Source organism: Triplophysa rosa, linkage group LG1 (genome assembly GCF_024868665.1).
Source record: "Triplophysa rosa linkage group LG1, Trosa_1v2, whole genome shotgun sequence".
NCBI classification, from domain to species: Eukaryota; Metazoa; Chordata; class Actinopteri; order Cypriniformes; family Nemacheilidae; genus Triplophysa; species Triplophysa rosa.
Window position 1 is genome coordinate 111352 of NC_079890.1, and position 17689 is coordinate 129040.

Below are 17689 nucleotides of genomic sequence, written 5' to 3' on the forward strand. Positions count from 1 at the left end.
TGTTGCACATTATTGGGAAACGCACACAGCATGCAACAAAAGTTTTTATCTTTGCGCTTAAAAACCATCTTACAGCTGTATAGATCCTAACGCCGTGAGGTATCTTGCTTGGCTGCACAAGACGTTTCGGGTCTAGTCGGGTTCTAAAGAAAGTGTTGTCTATTTTTATCTGGTCAATTTTATCTGGCCTGCTCAAGAAGTTCGCTTGGCTAAAATATCAGTTTTTCTGTCTCGTATTAACAAACGAATCTTTCCACAATATCCAGCATTTTCTGAGAGTCTCGAATTAAAACAAGATCATGCGAGGAAAATAAAAAGATGTTTGTTGAGATTGCAGCTACCTCATATAAACAGAAGCACATGGGAGAGTAAGCGTTAAAATCAGAGCATTTGTCAATAAGCTCCTAGTTTTTTCAAAAGAGTTTATACAAGTATGCGTTACATCCTGCTTAAATGTCCGTTTGTTGGGATTATTTTCCTAAAAATGTGTACATCCGTATTTATGTTCTATTTGTTTTATTTACCTGTACTGTTGAGAAAATATATTTTTTAATTAATTTAATTCAGTAATGCAAATATGTTACTGTTATTTAATTTTACAACATTTTATTTTAATTTGAAAACTTTGTGCATTTCTAGTTGTTGTTGCTAGTTTGTACTGTATATCTCAGTTGAGAAATACAATTTTCAGCATTTTCAGTTATCCGTGTGTGTATTTTCTTTGATAACAACCAAGTTGACTCTTTACATACAGTTTATCGTATCGCAATTGCACATCGAAATATTTACCTCAATAATCGCAATGTGACATTTTCCTCAAATCGTGCAGCCCTAGTGTGCATTCAGGTTCCACCGGGATATACAAACATGAACACGCGCGCATACACACACGTCTGGTTTATTATCTCCGTGGGGACAGTCCATAGGCGTAATGAGTTGTATACTGTACAAACTGTATATTCTATCCCCTATCCCTAACCCTATCCCTAAACCTAAAGATCATAGAACACTTTTTGCATTTTTAGATTTAAAAAAATATTGTTCTGTACCATTTATAAGCTTTTGTGCCCATGAGGACCTCAATTTTGGTCGCCACGGTGACGCGAGTCCCCATTGAGTTGGTGTGCATTCAGGTTTAGGTCCCCACCGGGATATACAAACATGAACAAGCACACGCACGCACACACACGCACGCACGCACACACACGCACGCACGCACACACACGCACGCACGCACACACACACACGCACGCACACACACACACGCACACACACACACGCACACACACGCACGCACACGCACACACGCACACACACGCGCACACGCACGCGCGCACACACGCACACACACACACACACACACAAAACATCTTTAAAATCTTGTCAGACTTTCAAAATGTGAGTGACCAGAAACATGACGATAAACATGTAATGTGTGTGGAGCGTCGCACTGGCACCAGCAGATTTCACCCAACTAGAGTCCTGATTTAACTCGTAACGCACGTCACATCAAAGGAAAACGTAATCTGTACATCCATAAAAAAATCGAGACTTTACCTAAAATTGTCGCGCAAGAGAAGAATCGGCGAGATTTTCTTGTGAATATGCAGGCGCATGAAACAATCACACGTCACTCACGACATCTGTGCTCGCGCAGCAGTACTGCTAATGCTACAGACAACTTCACTGAATGGCGACAACGTTAGCACTCACTGAATTAAAAACCTACAGCATGCACAGGCTTTCCACAAACCGTCAAACTCACATTAACGAGAAACATCACAGATAAACTCCAGAGTAAATACAACTAAACAAACTCTAAGGTCTAAACACAACTTGAGTAAATACATTAACGTAACAGTAACTCAGATCACCGCTTAATAAATCAGCGAACCATACTAATATATGAAAAGTTATCTACAAGTTACCCAAATAGAGTAACGTTACGCCCTACATTAAACGACACATAGCCCAATAACGTAACTAACGTTACAAACAGGACACGGGTCATTTTTACAGACTAAACCTCGCGTCTTCAGTTTAACACATAAACACACACGTAGCATATACCCGAGGAGCTCAATTCAAAATTCAAGCTAAAAAAATATTGTTCTTACCTTATTTGCGTTTATAAATTAACTGCGTGTTCTGATGCTCGCGCTCAAACGTTAAGGGGGCGATGGCGGGAAACTGCGGCACTAAATAAACTGGTATGTGAACGAGCCAATCACGACACCTCATTTCGACTCACTTAAACGCTATTGGATAACACTCAGAGCTTGAGGAGGAGAGGGCTTGAATCAGCAGGTGCAGCGCATTATTGCCAAGTTACGAGCGCGTGTGAATTCACCTTAGGCTACGTCTCAGCTCCCGAGGTCCTGGATCAGTATATCGTGTACACGGGTTCGGGCACTGGGAAGGACCCTAGCACACTTCACATTGGGACACCGTCCACTTATTTTTCTGTGACGTGACTGCGTGAGCGCGTTGTGAACATTCACAGCTGGTATTAATCAACAACCGGCAAAACCGACGTCTCTCTGGCTTTATTTTTTTAATAATGATTGAAATGCATATGAGAAACACTTTAATTCTTTTGTTTCATATCTGTGCTCAAAATTATTGTATCATTTTAGGTTGTTCTGTTGAACACGAAATAAAATATTTTGAAGAATGTACAAAGCAAACAGTTCTGGGCAATTTTGATTGTAATCTTTACTATGCTAGTCAATGGTGGCCAAGAACTGCTTCGTTGCAAGCATTCTTCCAAATATCTTTCTTTGTGTTCATCAGAACAGAGAAATTTATACAGGTTTGGAACAACTTGGGGGTGAGTAAATGATGACATAATTTTCATTTGTGGGTGAACTGTTCCAACAGAGAATACCTGGTGAAAAAGCACAACTATTTCAACATTATAGCCTCATACATGTTACACAAGAACTGAACCGTCTTGTTAAAGATATATATGTTTGCTTGAAACGAAATAAAAAGAACGTATTTTCTGTTATTTGCTTGACTTTTTCCTTAATTTTCTTTTCACAATAAATAATATAAAAAATCCAAACTACCGTAGTAACTGGACATAACAACAAATATTTCATTTACATTTAGTAGATACTTTTATCCAAAGCGACTTACAGATGAGAGAAACAATGGAAGCAATTGGAACGACATAAGGACAACACAAAGCACAAGTGCAATCAAAAACTGGTCTCATATAGCCTACTGAGCTAAGTTTTTTATTATTATTACAATACATCCACAAAGAGAAAACGGGTTTGGTTTGCAACCTTTTGACGTCAGGTATTTTGACGCAAAACAATATCCCAGCTAACAAAATTGTGTTCCCAGAACGTTTTCCAAACGTTCTGTTTTGGTTGTGGGAACGTTATTTAAAATGTTGCAAAAACGTAAAAAAGTCCAGTTTGCTTAACGTTGCTGGAACGTTCTTTTATGGTTATCATAATGTTTCTATAACGTTCTTGCAACCAAAAATGTACTGATTGGAACAAAAAATAGTTTAGATTAGGTTATTAAAATGTTATTTTAAGATGAGCAGTGCTGCAACCTTCTCTTTCAACATCATGTTTATTAACATCATTCCAGGAACAAAGAAGTATACAACAGTTACATGTGCAATCAACAGGTATTTTAATTATAAAAGCTTTTTAAAAACTCATTAACATTAATGAGTTTTAAAACGCATTAATTTTTCAAAAATCTTCTTTTATTATGTTATCATGTATTTGTGTTAGTTAGCTGTACTTTTTTAGTTATCATAGCTTAAATCAAAACAAACCAGCTGCACTTTGATTTCTATTAATTGGAATGCTCAATAATAAAACATGATTTTTGAAAAAAAAATTAAAACGTAGTTATCTCATTTTGGAACCAAACTCTTCATTTAGATTTATGACAATGAATTATAACTTGACCACCAAAACGTAACAAACTTTCATATGAACATTTAATCAGTGAGAAATCTTATCTGAATGTGTGTTTGTGTGTGTGTGGGGGTGCGTAAAAACTAGAGCTGTGGTCCATGGCCTTTCTCTTCATGCTCCATCTGTAAAGTAAATAGATAGATTGTAAATAGATGTTACTAACTTATTTAACACAGGTAAGAAAGTCATAGCATGTGCTTCTAGGTAAGGATGCTAACGTTGGCCCATTAACTGACTGTGAGATGCAGTGAGTTCTTTCCACATTTTTAACATCCATGAAAATAAGTATTTTCTATCACTTTGTTTATCACTTTTGAAATGACCTCTACACTAAATAATCAGCAGGTCAACATCTGTCAGGCCTCTTGATCTCTTCATCTGGGTTTCACAGAAAAAAAGACCAGCAATAACAACCATAGAATTTAAACCCATTACAAATTCATGCAGTCACAAGACTATTCACATAACTGTAACTACGCAACAGAACAAAAATCTATTGTGTGTAGTGTGTACAGATTGGAACCAAACTGAACTAATAGCTGTTGTTGATGACACCGCCGTACCGACATGGAACAATAATGTAGGGCTACAACTACTTTTCTTTGAGGGCCAGATTCCAAAAGTATAAATAGGATGCGGGCCAGTTTTTTACCATATCCTCATTTCTTCTGTTCTTTTGTTTTTCTGTTATTTATTGCGTATTGTTCCTTTTATACTGTTTTTGTTGCTGGTACTTATAGGCCATGATTAAAACATGCACGAAAATGAATTAAAATGAATGAATTAAAGTTAAATCAATAAAAGTAAAAACGCAAATACATTCAACACAAAAGTAATCCCTGCCCCTCGTGACGTTAAATTCTCGTCTTATAACGTGAGTCAATTGATCAGTGCAAGAAACTGAACGCTATTATCACATCTTCGGGTGAATTCCGATCGCATTCATGCGCCCCACGCACTTATAGGGCAGAGCCTTTGTATAGTGCGAGTTCTGGGGGGAGATGAACAGCTGTTTTTCGTAAATATAGCCGTTATACATAATGAATGCAGTGATAAAAACAACACTGTTTCCCTTATCTGAGACAACCGTTCACATGGTGTACCCTTCCTACAGTTAGACTACTCTCAAGGGCACAAAACGCGTTTTAGGACGCGACCTATCACATGCGCAAACCGATTGCCTGTGCAAACCGATTGCCTGTGCAAACCGATTGCCTGTGGCTGTGCAATGCATTGCTGATTATAACGTTGTAAATAACAAAGTTTCTTGGACTGACCAATCAAATCGCTTAAGACGTAAAACATTATGAGCCGCGGGAATTACTTTTGTTTTGAATGTACAGTAGCAGCGTTTTGGTCTTTTAAAGATGTGGCGTCTCAGCAGGACGTGCATTTAAAGCACACCGTTCTTAAAGTCTCTCCACTTATTTGAAATGTTAAGGCGGGCCAGGTAAAGATGATTGACGGGCCGCATTTGGCCCGCGGGCCACCAGTTGACTAGCCCTGATGTAGGGGATTCATTCCTGCATTTTAAAGGAATAGTTCATCCAAAAATGAACATTTTGTCATCATTTGCTCATCCACCAGCCTTACAAACCTGTATACATTTATTTGTCGTGTTGAACACAAATAAAGATATTTTAATAAGTCTGTAACTAAGCCGTTTTGGGTCACCACTGACTTTAATAGTAGTCTTTTGTCCTACTATGGGAATGGCCCAATTTGACCCAAAATGACTTTGAAACAAACTTATTAAAATATCTTAATTTGTGTTCAGAATAACAAAGAAATGTATACAGTTTTGTAACAACTGGAGGGTGAGCGAATGATGACCAAATTTTAATGTTTGGGTATCTCTCTTTCACTCCCCGCGAAAACTACTTACCAGGGTTCAAGCCCTGACTGGGTCCCTGCTCTTGTGTGTTGGACGTGTGCCAGTACACTCTGATGAAGCAGTTGTTCAGAATGGCGGAGATGGCCCTCCGTGCCTCATCATTGGCAGTGTACTGGTTCACTGGCTCCAGGTTTCCCCTGAACACAGTCTGAGGAAATAATAACAATCACAGGCTTTTATGTCAAATCACAGTCAGAAATCATAAAAAACATTCTGTGAGATGCAAATGTATTAAGAACAACAGTGATCACTCTTCAATGTTTTATTTCACTAGTTTACTGAATCAACGCTTAAATAAAAACACTGTTTACATAATTTGTACCTGTTCTATTTGCAATTTGTTCTTATTTCATTACTGACTGTTTACTGATCTTTAATAATTACTTGATAACTTTTTACTTACATAACTGAGCTGAAGTGGTTAAATTTCAGGTACAAACAAAAACCTGGCAACATAGAGACAATGTTGAATAACTAAAATAATTACAATCTGTGTGCTCATTTAGTTTACGTGCTTCATGTTCTAGCTGCCATAAGTACGACATAAGTGATCGCTTTCATCTTAAATTTTAGAAAATTATAAAGTTTTACACGTGGTCGATGCTGCATGTGGCAGTTTTAAACAACTAAAACGGCATTAACATTTACCTCAGAGTTTACTACAGGCCGTGTGCTAACACGACGATAAATTACAAGATTATGATGCAAGAACGTTTCAAACCTACACAATATAACACATTAAAACTAAGATAACAAAATATTGGTAAAATATATTATATTTCAGTATAAAAAAACTATGTAAAATCAAAACATTTGCTTACCTCAGATGTACTCTGCCGAAAGTTGGCAGCACAAAGTTGTGTGCACGCACGAGCGTGTTGACGTCACGAGCGAACAGAACTCCGACTCCTCCCACCAAGTTTCCAAATTAGGTTATGATTCCGACCTGATCATAGTTGCCAAGTCCGCTTACAGTATAATACGCGACCTTGGGCTTCTTTTTCTGTCAAGTCGCGTTAAAAAATCACTTGTTGCGGGTTGCGGGTTTTTGGGCTTATTTTAAAAAATATGGTTGCTTGTTCTGAACCTGACAAGCAACTTTGTTTCTTTACATCTATGGTCGCTGTTTTGTTCAATCCATTAACACTGTGTGCTCGAAGGTAGGCTTTTTGTACTACATGCGGCAGACAAAACATCACAGCACCGCGAGAGCTATTTGAAAGCATACAGAGACGACTACTGTCGCATCACTCTCGCGGTACTATGATGTCACGCGCCGATTGGTCTGCGCGGCTGCGCAGGAGGTCACACAACAGATCTAAGCACGTAAAACAACATAGAGAAGCCAAGAATGCTACAGTGGTCTCTTCACGTAATCATCGGCGCGCTTTGGGTAATCGGAGGTAAATATACTAAACAGATGAAATATTCACTTAAAGATAAAGATCATTTTATAACCGGGCTACATCATTAAACATGTTAAAAGTGTAGATCTGCGCGTTTGGCTACACAGCGTTATTCAAGCCTAAGCACGTGTGAATCGCGTAATTTGTCCTCAAACACACCGCATCCTTTCCCCTACAAACTAAACTGAATGTATTACATCTGTCACGATTAGAATGAAATGTGAAAATGAACGAAACGTTCAGATCTGATCAGGGTGCAGCAAAGGGGTAGGTAGTGTGACTTTAAAGGCAGTCCTGCATGTTCAGAAATTTTGAAGAGACAATTTGCTCAAAAGTAATATGAGGTTTTATTATCAGATGTGAAAAGCTGTAACAAAGCTTTGGGTTGTCGACGACCTCCGAAAAACCAACAACCCAAAATATTCAAATACACCCATATTTATAAAGTATGTGACGTCGCTCGTATCTTCTGACTCCTCCTCTGCTTTTTGCTCCCTTTCCACCAATCACCGTGAAGTCCTTTTTCTTAGTTCCTGTAAAATAACATTTCAAAACGTATATCCTGTGGTCAATCGCCAGTCCTTAGGAATGTTCTCCCTCTCCCCAAGGAGTGGTCTCCTAAAAACAGTTTATTGTGGCCGGACAACACACCAACAGTTCTTAACATTCTTTTAGTAAAAAGAAAACACTTAATCATCTAATGTTTTTAATTATATAGGTTGTTTCTTAATCCTATGATTCATTAAAACACATCACAACTCATGATTATACTTAGAACATATGCAATGGATTGATTCATAACATTTATTTTTCTTTGTGACTCTTTATATGTGTGTGTGTTTATCTAATAATTTACGACTCCAACCCCCAACTTTCTCTGTTTTCTTTGTTTGCCCCAGTAACTTTCTACTGAGTGAAATAGAAAGCACATGACCAAAACACACAGCTTAATGAAACAAATGAAAGAAAACACTTATTGATTATATTGATATTTAAATCATACTTTTATCTAAAAAATATTCCCACAGGAGGGATGACCCTTTTATTAGGCTATAAGGTAACATCAAACATTTTATTGTATTAAATAAATGTATTGATCATTGCAGAATATAATTTTAAAAAGTATACATCAAATGCATATAGTTCAGTTTTACTTTATTATAAATGTGTGGCTGTTACAGCTAGTTAAGTGGTCATTATATCTTCTCCTTTTCCATCTCTCCAGGCCTATACTGCTCACATCAGAGATTTGCAATTAATTTTTGTAAATAATTTATGTTTGTGTTTTTCAAACAGGGTAGTGTCAGTTTAAAATGACCCAGGCTCGTTCATTAATAATAAATAATTGATAATAAATTACATTGATGATCATGAATAATGTTGGGCGTTGTTTTTGGAGCTGCAGTTGCTTATTTGTCTTGCAAAAGTTGGCAACACTGACCTGATGCGTCGTGTTGATCAGGGCGTAGCAAGCTTTTCAAAAGTGCGGGGGATGGATGTGGTTTGTTTGTTTGTTAACAATAAAAACGATGAATACAATGACAGAAGGGTACAAAAGGTAGCCTATAACATACAAGATATAAAAAGCTTCCCATTTAAATGAGTGATACTATAAAAGTATAAAAACACACTCGGTGGTAAGCTTGATATAGTGACATGGGTCTGACAGGACTGAGACTGCTAAATTTTGCTTACTTGCGCCTTGAAAAGGGGAGATATATTTTAAAAAAAACGCCCACACAAAGCTTTTTCTCTGGTGGTATAAATAATGGTACAATTTACTGTTTTTAAACATTAAAATAATATACACTTTTCTATCATAGTTCTTCAACAGGTATGCAAACAATGACATCATTTCTCACTTTTTCTCCTCAACAGGTACAATCAAACACAACAGGTAAGTATCCACAAAAGTATTCAGCTAATCAACAAACAATGCTCAAAATATCAAAATCAATTGCACTGGCAATAAACCCATAAATACACTGCTTAACAATGACAATTTGTCCCTCCTCCTCATCAATTCCCTGCTTTCTTCATCACAGTTACTTTATACATTGTGTAACGGTAATCATTTTGTTTGAATGTATTTTTCTGGGAGAGGAGCTGCCAGAGTCGAGAGTTTCGCTGAGAACGCTGTAATCTTCGCTGTAATACCGACTTGGAGAGTTTCCGAACGAGGTTTTTTTTTCGTGTTACATGTGAACTGTGACCGACGCCGTGAAACGTAACCAGTAAGGGCACTTATTAGTGTGCTGGCGTATCGAACGTTGTGTTAAAAAGCGTATTTTTGCGTATAGGACTTCTACGGGAGGTTACGCTTGTATATTTGGTGTTTTGGGGGGTTTTTTTGGAGAAGGATTCGTTTCCTCCACATGTGCCACACGTGCGCGGAGGCCGCGTGCGCAACCTTTGTTCTCTGAAATTTTTCCTGCATCCGAGCAAGCTCGTATTGATGTTGTTTTTCACGTTTACCCTGCCATCCAAGTGATATCTCTACGTTGTCTTGGCTCAGATGTGAATTAAGTCATTATTATGGATGAAAAGTTTGTATATTGCACTCAACGCACTCTACGCAACTCAACGGTCTCTACGTAAGTCTACGCACTCAACGTTCAACGCAAGGCATCGCATCATTGTTGCAACGAACTGGTATTATTCATCTTTCCGTACAAAAACACTTTTGACAGTTTTGTTGGTATAGACTGAATTTACTGAACCGAAACGTAAGTCCGGATGTGATCGTTGAGTAAATGAAAGTTTTGTTTTGTTGAGATTATAAACGTATGTGAATTGTGAGGGTCACCTTAACGAGGTTTGTACACGTGTTTGAAACGCTTATGTTGAAGTGATATTGATCATTTAAGTTCATTCCACTGTAAGTCGTGTATTCATTCCAGAGGGTGTTATAAACAAGGTTGTGGTGCACCACGAGGTAATGTACAGAGACAAAGTTGTTTGAATAACATTGTTTATTTGTTTTTTTTATTTTTCATATCTTGTTGATCATTTGTCTTTTGCTGAAACCAAATCTGACATCCTGAAAGAAAAGCAAAGTCAATGATTAAATGTTACAGTAAATCTTACAAGAAGTTTTGTTGTGGAACTTACTTTGGAGTAGGGGCGTCTCACTTGCTCTGTTAGGTATCGGTGGGTTGGGAATGTGACTTATTCTTGTAGTATTGCTTCACATATTTACACTTCAGATAGCCACCGTATTGACACAGACATTTTTACTTACCTGAAGCCATACACATCGGTCCCTTTGGTATTTTATACAGCAGAGTAAGGTAAACCGTGTACGCAAAATACACTGAGACTAAAAGTACTAGGGAGGGGGACCCAGATCCTTTCCTCTTTGAGTCTTCCAAAGTAACCTAGCAATTTCCCCTACAAGGCGGTACGCGCACGTTACAATTGCATGCCACATACATAACCGAATTTAGCTACTGTATAGCTGCTGAACAATATCCCAATTAGCAATTAGCATTAGTCTAAAAAATGAAATATAATACAGAAAACACTCGACATGTCAGCAAAACATAAACAGAACATCTTCCCAAACACATATCAAGCTTATTTAAAAACCTCGAAAGCATAAACACTCATTCAAAGTACCTGGAAAAGGGAGATGTAAATCATAAGTTCCCGCCTCCTCAGCACAAGCTGACCGATAAATCTAACACACCAAGAAAGGCGGGACTTAAGGCAGAACAGCCAATCATCAGCCGGTCACACTCAAAGCCGGTGTCATGTTTGAGAGGGAGGGGAAGGGAGGCAGCCGCAGCGAGCGCAGACACAGAGCGGCCAGAGAAACGGAGGAGCGACTGCTGTAAGGCGTTTGTGCAAAACTGCAGAAAAAGTGCGGGTGTTGAACCCTCTCACCGGGAAAAGTGTGGGTGTTAAAACACCCACATCCCCCACGGGTGCGACACCCCTGGTGTTGATAACCCCATTTCGATGTTGAATCTATATTTTATTCTTGACGAAAACCTACTGATGTACCTAACAAATTGTGAACGTTGATTCGACATGGAAATCTGATTGACGCCCGATAATGACATTTATAACCAGAAATCGACATTGATCAATGTCATAAGGACGTTCCGAGAACATTGTTCTAAGAACGTTTTCTCTCATCGTTTTGAGAACATTCATCAAGTATGAATAACGTCATAAGGACGTTCCGAGAACATTGTTCTAAGAACGTTTTCTCTCATCGTTTTGAGAACATTCATCAAGTATGAATAACGTCATAAGGACGTTCCGAGAACATTGTTCTAAGAACGTTTTCTCTCATCGTTTTGAGAACATTCATCAAGTATGAATAACGTCATAAGGACGTTCCGAGAACATTGTTCTAAGAACGTTTTCTCTCATCGTTTTGAGAACATTCATCAAGTATGAATAACGTCATAAGGACGTTCCGAGAACATTGTTCTAAGAACGTTTTCTCTCATCGTTTTGAGAACATTCATCAAGTATGAATAACGTCATAAGGACGTTCCGAGAACATTGTTCTAAGAACGTTTTCTCTCATCGTTTTGAGAACATTCATCAAGTATGAATAACGTCATAAGGACGTTCCGAGAACATTGTTCTAAGAACGTTTTCTCTCATCGTTTTGAGAACATTCATCAAGTATGAATAACGTCATAAGGACGTTCCGAGAACATTGTTCTAAGAACGTTTTCTCTCATCGTTATGAGAACATTCATCAAGTATGAATAACGTCATAAGGACATTCCGAGAACATTGTTCTAAGAACGTTTTCTCTCATCGTTTTGAGAACGTATATTAACTAAATATAACGTTATGAAAACGTTCCATAAACGTTATGTGAAGAATGTTTTGTTTTAACTTTTAGACAACTTTTAAAGAACGTTAGCGAAAGTTGTGCGAACGTTCCCTGTTAGCTGGGATGGCACCCTCCGAATAAATAGTTTGCCGGTAGACAGTTTTTTTTACTGTGCTTATTTTTCATTATACAAAAGTTCTTTCTGGTTCTCGAATGTGATTGGCCTAGAGCCATGCGATATTCCACAAATATCATCACGGAAACCGCTTCACCGTTTGTGTCATTTCGCCCTAACCTGAAAGTAAACACATGCAGTGCGGGACGCAAGGGACGCTTTACACAACAAAAATTGTCGTCGTCAATTTGCAACTATCACAGTAGGTGCTTGCTACTGTAAACAAGCGCATGTTAACATAAAAAACAATGGAAAGTACTGAAGTGCAATGGAAATAAAGCATTCTCGGTGAGTTGTCATTTACAATCTCTCTCTTTCTTTTACACACACGTCCTGTCTCATTATTTCTCACTAATAACTTCACTGAAGCAGCACAGCGCTAATTTAAAAGACGTGATGGTTTGGAATTAATACTGGATTAATCCGTTTAAAATTATTTATTTATTTTTATTCTGTGTTAGTGTTATTTGCATGTATGCACAATGGGTCTGAGAGTAACGCAATTTCAATCCTCTATATGTGTACTGTACATGGCACAAGATTTGACAATAAAGCAGACTTTATTTTTTTTACTTTGACTTGGATGTTGTTGGGCTGGAATTTGTGGCGTAAGAAAGTAGTTCCCTATTTCCTTTAAAAACCGGAGGGTTTTAAAGACAATCCGATGTTGTTTCTGATTTATCTACACACTTGTGCTGTGGAACTGTTGTATAAACCCAACATGGTAGTCATATGATGGGGCTCTAAATCATTGGCTAGGATTGTCTCCTGTACAACTCGTGCCACTGGCCTAATCACAGCCATGCTGATATAGAGCACAATCACACTCCAGGTATATTTGTGTTGTTCCATAGATTTGATGAATTTACATTAATCTAAGATAGAAGCAATCTAAGTGGCCATAAACCTTTAAATGGCAATCTACGTGTTTTGGTGATGACATGTCTTTTGCAGGATAAGCTATCTTTGAAAGACAAACAAAGATGTTGTCAAAAATGCTTTTAAGTAAATGAGGACAGCCCACACACGCACGCAGACATATGAACTGCATACTTTGGATGTAAAATCCTCTGAACTGTTGATTTATTTCATGTTGAGCTTGTGATGTTTCTGGTCTGCAGATGGCAGCAGTGATTCATTCTGTTGGTCTGTTGAATCTTCTGTTCACATTGACTTCATTATTACTGATGTCATCATGCATTGCAGCAGTCTTATTGTCAAATGAACCCTCATGTTGTTCATGGAGGTTTGAGTAACATTAGCAACCATAGCCTGAATCAAAGTGAGCTTTAACACGAAACAAACACATGGACGTTCTGTCATTTCTGCACGTCTGTCTATATGTCAAAATTACATTCTGATGTGAAACTTTGATTACTTCCTGTTTTTCTCTCTTATTTTTGTCTAAAACACACACACACACACTGCATGTGTGTTGTGTCTTGTGCAACTAGTGATGTCACATCTTCATACTGTAAACCCAAATGCTCAAAGTAATTAAACAGTTTAGTAATGTAAACTTAATTTTATATAAAAGTTGTACTTAAATATTTTAAGTTCCTGTGACACATTCTTCCTTTTGAGTAAATTATAATCACTATTTTTGATTACACTTTTTTCCTGAGTTAAAAAAAAACTTTACGTAATTTAAATACGTTGATTCAACACAATTGGTTACAAAGGATTCCTATATATGCTCTGCATGCTTTGCAGAAGTAAGTGTTATTCAGTAAAGTTAGACTTATTCTTTGAATTTATTAAAAGGATAGCCCCTTGAGATGTAACATCTCATTTTCAAAGGGGGTCCCAATAACACATACAAAATACAGTAAAATTACAAAACATTTAAAACAAAACAAAAGAAACGAAACGAAACATACAAACAGCTCACTCTATTAACCTTTCACTACATTCTACAACTGTATTACACAAAGAAGATATCAATTTCAGTACAAACAAACAACAACAACAAAACATCAGAAATGTCATTGAACCATAGGGGATTGCAAAAATAAAAATAAGTAAATAAATAAAAAATAATAACAATTAAGAAGCACTGAGATAGAAGCCTTGATTTAAAAGCATTAGATGAGAAAATAAATGAGTTATTATTATTATTAAAGGTAATTGATTCTCTATTGATTAATACACATACGTATCATGACGTGTATCCGAGTGAAACGGCTTCTGAAATTTGAAAAACAAAATGTAGGGCGGGGCATTATTTTGCCTTTCCCTTTTTGATTGGTTTGTTGTAAGTTGGGCCTGGAGGGGAGGGCTAAAAAAACTCTTTTTTGTTGCTGAGGTCATATGGTGAAGAGTTGTTGTTGAGAAGGGGAGAGGAGCTTAATGTTTTTCATGAAAGTTTACAAGTATTACAAAATAATGGTGTGCACAGATAAATCATAATAATCACTGCAACACTGTGTAAAACGCTTAGAATTTTCCTGTTTGAATTCATGGTGACTTTAAAGGACAATTCAGCATCGAGCCAAATACCAAGATATTTAAATAGATCTACTTTATTAAGAGGTGACCCGTCATCGAAACTAATATCTAAATCAAAAGAATGCAAGCAATGGCATCTTTTTAAAAATACTGTACTGCTGGACTCCTTTTTATGAGGACAAGTTTGTTTTTATAAAACCATTAGTGTATATATTTTTTTATATTGGCTTACCATTGCATGTGCTTAGACTGTGCTTCTGCCAGTTCTGAGATCAGTCTCTTTTCTTGCTCATTTTGGGTTACATAAGTCAAGGTGTTTGATTTATGCATTAAAATGTGTAAGATAGAAATGTAACTTACATTAGCTCAATTACATTAGACTATTTTGCTTACAATTGCATTGGATTACATTTTAAACCCTCCCAACACTCTTCATGTTCTTCTGTACTAGACAAACTCCACCTGCTCCATCTATATGAAATATGTGCCCAACGGCTCTGAGTAAATGTTTGGAGTTTAACTGAGTGAAACAACAGAATACAACAGATGACATATACAACAGAATGAAGTCACTTCATCACCACAGCGNAATAACAATTAAGAAGCACTGAGATAGAAGCCTTGATTTAAAAGCATTAGATGAGAAAATAAATGAGTTATTATTATTATTAAAGGTAATTGATTCTCTATTGATTAATACACATACGTATCATGACGTGTATCCGAGTGAAACGGCTTCTGAAATTTGAAAAACAAAATGTAGGGCGGGGCATTATTTTGCCTTTCCCTTTTTGATTGGTTTGTTGTAAGTTGGGCCTGGAGGGGAGGGCTAAAAAAACTCTTTTTTGTTGCTGAGGTCATATGGTGAAGAGTTGTTGTTGAGAAGGGGAGAGGAGCTTAATGTTTTTCATGAAAGTTTACAAGTATTACAAAATAATGGTGTGCACAGATAAATCATAATAATCACTGCAACACTGTGTAAAACGCTTAGAATTTTCCTGTTTGAATTCATGGTGACTTTAAAGGACAATTCAGCATCGAGCCAAATACCAAGATATTTAAATAGATCTACTTTATTAAGAGGTGACCCGTCATCAAAACTAATATCTAAATCAAAAGAATGCAAGCAATGGCATCTTTTAAAAAATACTGTACTGCTGGACTTCTTTTTATGAGGACAAGTTTGTTTTTATAAAACCATTAGTGTATATATATTTTTATATTGGCTTACCATTGCATGTGCTTAGACTGTGCTTCTGCCAGTTCTGAGATCAGTCTCTTTTCTTGCTCATTTTGGGTTACATAAGTCAAGGTGTTTGATTTATGCATTAAAATGTGTAAGATAGAAATGTAACTTACATTAGCTCAATTACATTAGACTATTTTGCTTACAATTGCATTGGATTACATTTTAAACCCTCCCAACACTCTTCATGTTCTTCTGTACTAGACAAACTCCACCTGCTCCATCTATATGAAATATGTGCCCAACGGCTCTGAGTAAATGTTTGGAGTTTAACTGAGTGAAACAACAGAATACAACAGATGACATATACAACAGAATGAAGTCACTTCATCACCACAGCGCCTGACTAAACACAAATATGCTTCAAGTACTGCCTCATTGCCTTAAACATCATCAAAATGCCATAGTTCAGCTTTTAAAACATCATACACACACACCTAAAGATCATAGAACACTTTTTGCATTTTTAGATTTTTTAAAAATATTGTTCTGTACAATTTATAAGCTTTTTTGCCCATGGAGACCTCAATTTTGGTCCCCGCAAGTCCACATGTGTTGGTGTGCATTCAGGTTTAGGTCCCCACCGGGATATAAAACATGAAGACACGCACACACACATACGCACATAAACACACAGACGCGCGCATGCACGCACACACACACACACACACACACACACACACGCACGCACGCACGCACGCACGCACACACACACGCGCACACACGCGCATACACACACGCGCACACACATACACGCACACACACACACAAACGTTTGCACACACACAAATGCACAATTGAGGAAGAGTTCATTCTCCCTCACCTGCTGTAACACACAGCACACAGATCTTTCATTGAGATACACACTCTTCCTAACAGATTATAGAGAAGACACACGAGAACACAGACACAGAGAGAGAGAGAGAGAGAGGCAGATATGGCTGGAGTGTTTCATGATGTTTTCTCTGCAGTTTCTCTGTAATTGCTGTAAATTGCTCAGATTCGTCACATTTATAATTAGAGTGTTTATGTTGGAACTGAAGAAGCTCTTCAGCGGTCAGAGACGTCATTAACGCACGCATGCACACACACACACACACGCACACGCACACGCGCACGCACACGCACACGCACGCACGCGCGCGCGCGCGCACACACACGTAGGAGTTGCCTGAAGAAGCATTCAGTTGCCTTCTATGCCGTGGCAAAAAGCACTTGTTAGAGGCACAAAACCTTTTTTATCTTTAGGTAGTTTCATTTACAGTTTTTTATATATTTTACATTTTTTTAATTTCTGAAACTATGGCTCCATTTCTCAAAACTCTACACACAATACCGCCAAACACACACACGCCACAAACTGTATACACTAAACTACACACAGGTGTGTATAACACTTCTCTCTTGTGTATTTTTCTTGTTCAGTGTGCAGTGGAGTTTGTCATAGCATATACTGTAGTGTACAGATGTTCACTATAAAAAGAAATATTTCATTCTGAAAACATTGTATTTGACTAAGTGATCAACAGTACCAGACAAAACTAATACATATGAGGATACTGTAACCAAAAATGAAAAAATGCTTGTTACTCTAATGAAAAAGATATTGTGCGTTCTGTCTACATGCTCTCCTCATCATCTTTGTCATACTTTCTACATGTAAGTGAACAAATAAGTTCAAAATCAACTGCGAAAGCCTTGATGACGACACACTTTATTCTCATTGCGTATAGAGGACGTGTGTTGCATGTTAATTCTTACACACTCGCTTACAC

The 17689-nt window shown here is 37.5% G+C and overlaps 2 long non-coding RNA genes across 2 annotated transcripts; both read right to left on the minus strand.

Moving 5' to 3' along the window:
• Positions 1-3572: 3572 nt before the first annotated feature.
• Positions 3573-5917, minus strand: LOC130558675 (uncharacterized). Its single transcript, XR_008963472.1, has 2 exons — positions 5833-5917; positions 3573-4069 (listed from the first exon to the last, which is right to left on the minus strand). It is a non-coding gene; the product is annotated as an uncharacterized LOC130558675 (long non-coding RNA).
• LOC130558670 (uncharacterized) lies at positions 5912-6725 on the minus strand. Its single transcript, XR_008963462.1, has 3 exons — positions 6663-6725; positions 6245-6287; positions 5912-5989 (listed from the first exon to the last, which is right to left on the minus strand). It is a non-coding gene; the product is annotated as an uncharacterized LOC130558670 (long non-coding RNA).
• Between the last annotated feature and the right edge of the window lie 10964 nt (positions 6726-17689).